Source organism: Stegodyphus dumicola, chromosome X2 (genome assembly GCF_044657685.1).
Source record: "Stegodyphus dumicola isolate Sdum_Otavi_A_Nest chromosome X2, ASM4465768v1".
Taxonomy (NCBI): domain Eukaryota; kingdom Metazoa; phylum Arthropoda; class Arachnida; order Araneae; family Eresidae; genus Stegodyphus; species Stegodyphus dumicola.
Window position 1 is genome coordinate 105228751 of NC_140781.1, and position 10710 is coordinate 105239460.

The 10710-nt window shown below is 29.3% G+C and overlaps 1 long non-coding RNA gene across 1 annotated transcript; it reads right to left on the reverse strand.

Moving 5' to 3' along the window:
• Positions 1-4561: 4561 nt before the first annotated feature.
• On the reverse strand, positions 4562-6448 carry LOC146992854 (uncharacterized). Its single transcript, XR_015038894.1, has 2 exons — positions 5826-6448; positions 4562-4784 (listed from the first exon to the last, which is right to left on the reverse strand). It is a non-coding gene; the product is annotated as an uncharacterized LOC146992854 (long non-coding RNA).
• Positions 6449-10710: the final 4262 nt, after the last annotated feature.

Consider the following 10710-nt stretch of genomic DNA (forward strand, 5'->3'; position numbering starts at 1 on the left):
TTACAGTCGCTGTTATAAGAGTTTACGGCAGGTCAGGAGTAGCCGCAAAATTCCTCTATGGTAGTGACGTATTTTCAGTAGGCGTGTCCGAAAAGCGTTGCACTTGAATTCGGTTTTGCAATGCAACTGCGATTACCATGACAAGCGTTGCACTTGAATTCGCCCCAAAGTCGAATTCAAGTGCAACGCTTTACCGCTCTGGTAACTGATGACGTCAAAATTGCAATGGGGAGCTGGTTTGCTGTCGTGCCAGGACGGTTATTCTACGCTACGAGAGTCGACAGCAAGTTGTGGGCCGCCAGATGTCGCTGCTAGTAAAAAACAGGTCTGAGTACGGAAGTTGTCGAAAGCGCGTGAAAAAGTGTTGCCGCGCCGTCAATCAGGGTTGTGCAGTTGACGTACTAAGTAGACAATGTCTTTGTATGTGTTTTCGCTGCTGATTTTTTCATATTCAAACGAAGAATACGGTCGTAGATCTCTGAATCGGTGGCGAATTTATAGAAAATATAATGATGCTTTTGCTCTGCCAAAAGATGTTTTCATTGCGTATTTCAGATTGCCAAAATTTATAGTTATTTTAATTTGCGATGAACTGAGAGAGTATTTGGAGCCACATTCAGAAAACAAGAACGCAATTTCTATGCAATATGCCTGTCTTTGATATATATATATATATGTATATATTTGGGATTAGTTTTTTGGAATATTATATATTTTTTCATGGTTTTAGATACGTGCATTTAATTTACATATGCTCTCAGAATTTCAGTGATATAGTAAATTAGTTTGCAGCAATAATTAATCTTTGATGTGTATGCAATTAAAATTTCATAATTTAAATTAACTTTATATGAATAGAGAATATTTGTTAAATTCAAATTTCATTCTTTGCAGCAATGGCACATGAGAATTATTTAAATTTAACTTTACTTTTTATTCTTATGAAACAATATATATATATTCTGTAACTGTAGGGGGAAAAACCATGAATTTTTCTCAGCTGTTTAAACAGTTCCCATGTGTAAAATAGTATTTCATCCCCCAAAATATTAGTTAATTTTTCCTAATGTATAATGTCTTGCCTGTTCGTACAGTGTGATTAATGTCATGGTAATTTTGGATACTTTCTATAGATCTTGCATAATAACTACACATGTAAGTTATATACACATTCATAAATCTCTTATGATATGAAAAGTTATTGCAGACTTTCACATAACTATTAATAACTTGATATTCTCGATAAGAGGTGACTTACCTTACTTCCGTAGAACATGATCAAAATTAAATAAACTTATAAGGTTATCATACTAAATTACACGAAAAGCAGCATGACATAAATAAATACAAAGAAATTAAATATATTTACTGTACTAATAGATTATTATATTACATGATATTGGTTTTGCCCATGTATAATGGTAATGAAAGCCAGTTTTCCATAGAAAGTCCTCTACAGAGGCATCTGTTTTCTTAAGCAGATTGCTTTTACCACATTTCAGTGACCTTGATTTAAGTATGAAACTGGATAATATTTTCTTTCTGCATGAAATGTGTTAACTGAGTTTTAGAAATATAAGCCATCTTGCAGTTACTGTGATAATACTAATTTTTGGTACCTCCAATATACTATCAACCATGAAAGATGTGCTAATTACTGCTGTGGAATTCTGAGCCAGACATTTGTATACAGCAGTTACAACAAACCATACAACAGTCTCTCTGCAGAATACATGAAATAACCCTGCTGTGAAAGTATTGGACCCACTTCGTGAAAAAACATTCGTTCATTACTACTGTTTTATTTGCGGTCAAATTTTACCAAAAGCTCATTTTAGAATGCTATGAATACAAGTTGTCCACAGGTAATTGTTCCAATTTCTTACTGTTTTGTTCGCTATTTCCACATACAGTAGATGTTAATTCTTTCGACCAGCTGTAAAAGAACTGGAGTGCAATCACAAATGTGATTCTACCTAGCTTACCAAGAATTATTTTGGGTTACATACAAATGAAACCGCAGATGTTGCGAGTGTGGTGATATTAATTTTTGTTTTGTCTTCATTAACCGGAAAAATAAATTTTCCATTAATGGTGAAAAGGTAAGAAATATATGATAATAAGTATAATATTATAGTCATTTCAAATTACTGCAAGAATGTTTCATTATTATTCAAATAATAATAACAAAAAGCTATCTATACTATAATTATAGTGAAGTATAGATATTAAATAATACAAAATATTAAATAAATTTTAGAATCACCTATTTACTATAATTACTACAATTTAATAAAAAAAGGGTAGCTGTAAATTTTTTTTTTTTTTTTTTGTGTGTGTGTGTGTTTGTTTTAACGTTTTATTGCATATTTTTTAATAATGAAAAAACAGTGACATATTTTTGTTAAAAATGGAAAGTAAACTCCTTAAAAAGACTGATTTATTAATATATCAACTATATTTAATGTTAAAAATCTGTATATTAAAATTTCAAATGAAACTTTCTTTTGACTTAGGATTTATGTTTTTCTAGGTATGGAATGCTGGTCTGAGGGTTCTCTATGCTATAGGACAATGGCCAGGCAATACTCATGATGCATTTATATGGAGTGGACTGAAACAAAATCTAGATAGTATTTTGTTGCATCATGCATATCTTTGGGAGATAGTGGATTATATTTCCATTTTATCACGGGAATATCTCTATAATGAGAAGCACAGAAAAGTTCGTGCAGCTATAGAGATCAAATCAAGATTTAGGGTACTGCACGATACTGGTGGAACACTATTGTATTCACAAAGCAAAATATGTAAAATGGTCATATCTGGTGGCCATTTTACATAATATATGCTTAAGGTATTGTGTTGAAAATCCTGAGATTGATGTGTTTGAAGATGATGAGTTGGTACCTTCAGAAAGTTTTCAGTCAGTGCATGTTGAAATTGCATTGCACAATGAATTATCTTTAAATTTTGAAACTCCATAATAAAAACCCAAAGTGGGCAACAATGAACCTCTGGCAAAGGTGAAACCCCCTTAATGGATAATAAAGAATATATTATGAAAAAAATTACTTTCATAATATATTCTTGGGGACCCACAAGCCATGGTTTATATTTAAACCTGTAACTAAATGCACAACCCTAAATAATTTTAATTTATATTAATTCTAAATAATTTTATTAGTCCTGGTTTCAAATGCATACTGACAACTTTTATCATTATTGTTCTTCCCTCTGAATTTCTTGTTTCCATCATTTATGTTTAAAAACTCTTGACTACCAGAAATAACTTAATAGGCTTGATATATATGTATTTTAGTGTTGGGTATGCCAGTCATGATTTACAATAGTAAGTCACTATAAATTAGCATTGCACTTAATTTATCTTAAACTTAGCAATAAGATTTACTGCACCGAAATTCAGTTTCTTCCAAAAAGTCAAATGTTTCCCTTTCGTCCCCTTCCGTGGGACAAGATAGAAAATTTCCATGTGACAATACACATTTAATAGCATAAGAACTTCATGCTTATTTATTATAGTATAAATTAAAACTGACATATTCTGTCAAAGATATTTAAATGTATTTCCTAAAAACAATTATTTCACTCTACACTGTTTATGTCTTGGGGGTGGGCAAAACAAATATTGGACAGTTCAATTTTCCTCCACCATTCCTGTGAGCGTATTCTTCAATTAAGCAGGGTTTTGCTCCAATTCCTGATTAGCATAATATGTAAAGAATAAACAGCCTATGATTTATGCCTCCATATCCTCTTGTATTATTTAAAGAACATACATTTTTCTTTTAATTCTAGATTTTAAAACATTAAAGTAAGGGAAAGATTGTTTGCTGAATTTAGATTTATATCATCATTACGCATTCACTGTAATAACTTACTGCATACTTACCTCAGTGGGTTTGCCATTAAAAGAAATACATTTAAGTAAAATCATGAGTGTATAATAAATTGTTTTTCAGCCAAAAAAAGAGAAGGGGGAAAATAAATACAGTTTGATTCACTTAATTTTTAGTATGCGACTCAACATTGTTATTGTAAACTAGACATTAGCCATACTTTAATAGTTGTCATCTCTGTATTTTTAGAACTTCGAAATTAGAATGTCAATTTTATTTGCAGTTGTTATGGAGCTGTAGGATATCAAATGTTATTTCTTCAATGATAAAAAGAAATGAAATTTTTAATACCACATCTCATTCATATAACTTATTAACATAATTGAAAAACAATTTAATTCATTTCGTGTTATATCTGAAAATTAAAATTTGTAATACATTGACTAAAGATTCTTACAGGTCTTATTACCATTTTCCTCCAGAAAAAAGATTGCTGTGTAAAATGCATAAATATTTTCACGAGACTTATAATAGTGGTATTAGAATTATTATAATGTTTATGTCATATAATGGATCTGTGAATTTCTTTTAAATAATTTTTATAATCACAAAATTTTATAAAATTAAGAAAGTAGTAAATTTTACAATTAAAATATGAATCCCACACTGCAGAAATACATACAAGAATGAAAACACTGTAATATTTGAAATGCATGATTTATTTTTTTAATAAATTAATAATTATATTTTGATTTTCTATGACAGCAGACTGATTTGCAACTGATTGCTTATACAAGTCACATATTTCACACAGTACATTAATATATTCTTCTGCGTTTTAATTATTTCCTTTTCTGCAGCTGTAATATCATCTCTCTTCCTTTTTTCTCTTCGGTCTCCTGCTTCGAATAGTTGAGCTTCTATCTGAGGGAAAATTTTAAAATATTCATTCAAATTCAAATATTCTTAATTTTTATATTTCATAATGTAAAACACTTTTTATAATTAATTAAACAATGAAACTTCTCTAAAAAGGAACAATTCATAATATTGATTTCTTTAACTTTCAATTTTTTTCCCTTTATAATTTTTAAGACTGTTTATAGATCAAGAGGATTTAATGATTATTATTTTAAATTCTTAAAATCTTGTTGTTAATAAAAGACATACTTTGTATATAATGTTCGCAATAAAGAATTGAAATAACTCTTTTGTATGAGAAATATTAATTTACATCTGTTATAATTAATTTATACCAGCGGTTCTCAGCCAGTGGTATGCAAAGAAACAAAATATTTTTAACTATGAAATTCAAAAATCTCATAAAGAAAAGAATAGTTAATAGAAATTTCCTTTGATCGAAATTGACTTGAAGATTTGGAAAATGACACACTTGTTAACTTTTGGCTGAACCGAAAAAAAGAATTTAAAGGCATTTCAAATAAAGCTATCAAATTTGTATTGTCTTTTCGCACAACCTGTTTGTGTGAAAAATGATTTTTTCCATGTTAAATTTGAAATATAAATACTCATCAAAATTAAAAGTGGAACCTAATTTACCATTAAATGAAATAAGAGCAGACATAAAGAAATTAAATATTAAAGTATTATAACTGAAATTTTGATAATCAAGTGAATAATTAATTTAATTAAATTTAATTTTGATAATTAAGTAATCATCAGTTTTTAATCTAATAGTTCTTTATGTGTACATATTTAATACAAAGAGTGTGCAAATGGCAATATATATATATATATATATGTTTTTAATATTTCTATTGAGGAATTGAAAAATAATCATTGTAAAATTAGTGGTAGTCTTAATGTTTTTCAGTTTTTGCTTAGATGGTACACTACAGTCAAAAGGTTGAAAACCGCTGATTTATACCATTAAAGTTTTCCTGTTGGGAGGAAAAGGAAAAGAAGAATGCAGAAAACATTAGATTTTATGTAATAGATACAAACTTGTCATTCCTAAATGCCATTGCAGATTTCCTCGTGATAAAGGTGTGGAATTTTCTAATGTAAAAAAGAAAAAAGCATAAAATAAGCACAATTTACTCAACAATCTTGACTGAAATATACATGCTTTCAGAGATAGCATAAAGCAAGAAAAGTTTACTCAACAATCTTGATTGAAATATACATGCTTTCAGAAATAATATACAAAGCATACTGCATAATCAAAGTTATGAGTTTATATACTATGAGATACTATACATGTTTATAATATACCACGTTCCTGTACACCTAACACCTCGTCCACAATTTTCTATACAATTCATTAAAGATAGTTCCTGAAACATAACTGACTTAAGAGAAACATGCATACTTCTAATTTATGCACAACAATTTGACAAACATTAATTTCAGGTAAAGAGCTACATGTATTATATCAAAGAAAGAATGAATAAGTGTAATTTGCCTTTATCCTACAAATACTTAAAAACATTTACATTAAAAAAATGAATTATACATAATGGTAGCAAATTTTTAATGAAAAACAAAACAAGAGTTGAAAACTTAATGCAGTTTTTGTCAATATTTTACTCTCTTAAAATTTATATAAATGTATAGAAACTTGAAATGCATACCGCATTTGGCTGGAAAACTTGTGGTATTGTACTGCACTCTAGGGAAAGGGAAAAAGTATACAATGAAGCAATCATAGGAATAAAAGATATTTGCATATTATTGAAACCAGCTTAATAAAAGTTACCAAATTTTCAAAAATGTGCCAAACTCTGACAACGATTATGTATCAAAATTTTTCAGGTAACATGCTCATGACAATTTTTCATTCAAGCAATGTTACCATTTTCATATGTGTTTCTTATGTTGTATTTCAAGTTCCAATGGATTTTAGATACGAATAGTTGTTTTAGATTAATTTCAGATTTAAAATACTGCTTGTGGAGCTTACCATCAAAAGACGAAGCTGTGTTAAAAGTTCTGCAGGAATAGAACATTTTAGTACAAAAATTTCTAATGGAAACAACTATGAGATGAATTTGGTACATAGACAAGGCATGCAGTATCAAGTTTATGTAATTCTCTGATTTTTTTTTTTTTTTTAAAGTGAAAACAGATCACTTGGCACAAGTGCTAAAAAATTAGACAAAAAATTTGTGGAAAATGTATTTTTTTTAAACTATCATATAATTTTTATTTAATAATTGAAATTAGTATTTTAAAATTTGTTAAATGTTTTTTCCTTTGATATGTTGATAACATTTTGCCAACTTAGATAAATATTGATAGTTTGGTTATGCTAAAAGCAAGCTGCAAAAACAACGTGCTTCTCCTGATAAGTATTTTTCTCTTTTCATTTATAAAGACCACCAAACTGATCCAGGTGTTTGTGTTAATACGTTAAGTACCAAAAAATATTGAAGAATGCACAATGAAAGATGGCAACCAGTATGGTAAAAGATATAATTAATATATGCAATGAAAGAAATCTTATTAAAAAACGACTTTCATTATCAGCAGAGAAGCATGACACAGTTACAGTAAAGAAATTAAGCTTTTGTTTCTGCACTTGTAGCTTTTAATAGCCAAAAATTGTTTTTTGAAATTTTATGAAATAAATAAATCTGAACATAACTGATATCAAATGAGAATGGGTCCAAACTTTCACTTAAGAGGCAGAAAGTGTACTGTAAATGCACAATATAATGAGCAGAACACAAAGCATAATTTATAAATTAACCTTTACTCTGGATGTATATATTACATTAATATCACATTAGAATTATCAGGGTTTCATATAATTTTTTATTTATTGTATTACATTGAAATACCTTTAATTTCATTTTTATATTTTCCCAATGATGTACAATATAAATCTAAAAATTGCTCTTAACTGTTTCATCACATAATGAATGTCTAAGGGAAGGAATGCCTGCGTGGAAGACTAAGTAAAACTTAGTATTCATGTTATACATTGAAAAAATGAAGAAAACACTCATGCAGCCAGCTTTTTCACCTGGATTTAAAGAGAGACTGGGATAGCGGTGTTCAGCAGGCTTATCTGCTTGTAGATAGATGGGCTTATTAATTACTATGTAATTCAAGAACTAGTGAATTTTCATATGGTAAACATGCCTACTGTCACTGAAGAATCATGCATCTGCATTAAACAATAAAAATATAACACAAATTTGAATTGTAAATTAAACTTACTATTAGAAGAATTAAAACCAAATGCTGTAATTTGAAAATGGGAAAAAAATGTGGTTTATATTTGAAAAAGCAAGGATTTTTGTCTGAAAAGTAAAATATATTTTACACACACTTGTTGCTGTAGTTTACTTTGGAGGGAATTTTCTATAGGATAAAGTAAATAAAGTTGTACACATTAAATACATGTTGTACACATTAAAAGAAATATATTTCTTTCGTTTTCAGGACTGGAACAATTCGTTACACCACACTACAACGCAGTAAACACTTGACCATAAGCTCAGAGAAATCATGGGAACTGATGTTTTTTGTTTACATCGACACGCAGTCTCATTGGATATTGATGTAGTTTATCGGACAAGCTCTCCTGGCACGAGAGCAAACCAGCTCCCCATTGCAATTTTGACGTCATCAGTTACCAGAGCGGTAAAGCGTTGCACTTGAATTCGACTTTAGCAGACGATAGCAGGAACGCCTCTTGCGAGCTAACATTTGCAATTTATCAGAGCGTTGCACTTGAATTCGCCCCTAAGTCCGTTACAATTATGCGACTACAAACGCTGACGGTTTACGGAAGTTAGCGGGTCTCACGTGACTGGTGGCAACAATACGTCACAAACTATTTGTCTGGGTTACTATAATTGGCTGTTTTCCACTTTTTTATGTGAATTTCGAGAAGTTTAGTTTATAAAAAATTCTTAATATCATGATGTAAACAAACACCGATGGCAAAAAATTATTTGGTAACTACATCCATTACGTATTGATAAATGTTTCGACATGATTACATATAACTGCATTAATAACCAAATAAAACAAACATAGATTACAAATGCGTTATGTAATGGAGCATGTAACTAAAACTTCAGAATTGTAGAATCCGGAAGATTTTTTTTTTTCCGAGTTAGAAGTATAACAAAATACGAGCAGTGTTCTAATAATTTTTAAATCTTTATATTCTTTAATATTACTGCTGAGCTTAATCCCAGTATCCGGTGCATATGGGATTTGGCTTCTTTTGGCGACTTTATGATGAGCAGTAAAAACGAAACATATACGATGAGTAGTAAACGTGTCATTCAAAGAATATATATAGTTATACATAGTATATAGTATGTATGTAGTGATAATATATAGTGTATAGTATATACATAGACGTTCTTTGGGTCATTTTTGGCGTTAGCGATAATTTTCAAAATCCCGCCAAGGCTGCACCGTATACTAGGATTTTACCTACTGCTGTTTTTGATAACATGATCATAACATAACTGATGATCATAACATAATTTAAAATAAAATCTAATTTAAAATAAAATCATTTAAAATAAAATCTAGTAATTCTGCTGAATACTGCTTTTGATGAAAAAACGAGAATATTTTAATGGGATTATTAAAGTATCTGTAATAAAGAAAAAAAAAAAGTAGGTTAGGAATAAACAGTAAGTAAAAGGAAGATTACTAATAATATATATTAACTATTGTATATATGTGTAATTTTGTGAATTGTGAAATAATGATATTGTTCATTTTATAATTTAATAAATAAAAATTGTGATCATGATATGAAATTCATTTGAGTGTATCAAGATCATCTTACACAATTTGTCCTACTCCGAAGTTTACACAGTAAAAGAATTGTTGAAGTAGCATATCACTTTCTGGATATTTTCATAGCTTTTGAAGCCCTGAGCATTTTTCATTCTGATAATAGGAGGGAATTTTGCAACCAAATCAAATCATAAACAGTTTATGTGAAATGTGGAGTGATATAAAAATAGCTCACCGAAAACCGAGACACAGTCAGTCACAAAGTTCTGTCAAACGGGTGAACCAAGATGTTGAGAACATGTTGGAAACAAATAAGATAGGAAATTGGTCAGAAGGATTAAAATTTGTTTAAAAATAAAAAACAAAGCATATCAGGAAGGATTCAAATGTTCATCTTAATGAAGCTATCCTGTGATGCCCTGCAAAGTTGTCTTATGAAGCTAGGACTTGCTAACTCAGTTTTGCCACATAATTTGATTAGTAACATGACCACTGAACGGGATTTAGAAAAAACTTATAAGTATGTATTACTAATGAATGTGTGGTTAATACAGAAAATGGGAAAACTAATCTCGAATCAACAGTTGATTTAGAATTGCAAGATAATAATAATGCATATGAAAAATAATCAGACATAACAATGGAAGCAGATACTAAAGTTTGAATTGAAATGAAAGAACCAGATATATGCTCTGACACAACGGGTGCAATTATTAAGAAAACTCAAAATGTGAAAGTGTTTCGAGAGACAGTTAAGGAAGGACTTCAGAAGCAGGCAAAGAAGATGAAGACTGTGTCTACTAAAAACTTTCCGAAACCTACATTTGGACAAATACTTTTGGAAAAATGTTAAAATAAAAGTACCTGATATTGATAGATCAAAAATGGATCCAAAATCAATAATAGCCATTATTAGAGATATTTAAGATGATGAGTTTTTATGTTTTTGATAGTAAGTTCGGTAAATTAAAATCGTTGTAAACAGGAAAGCAGTTTATTTTTTGTAAAGAAAAATTTTTTGAACATTGAAGAAGTTGGTATAGAAGAAGTAAGTGTATGTGAAATAGTAAAAAAAAAAAAAAAAATTCTTTAGTTGGGGGACAAGGACTTAGAAAAT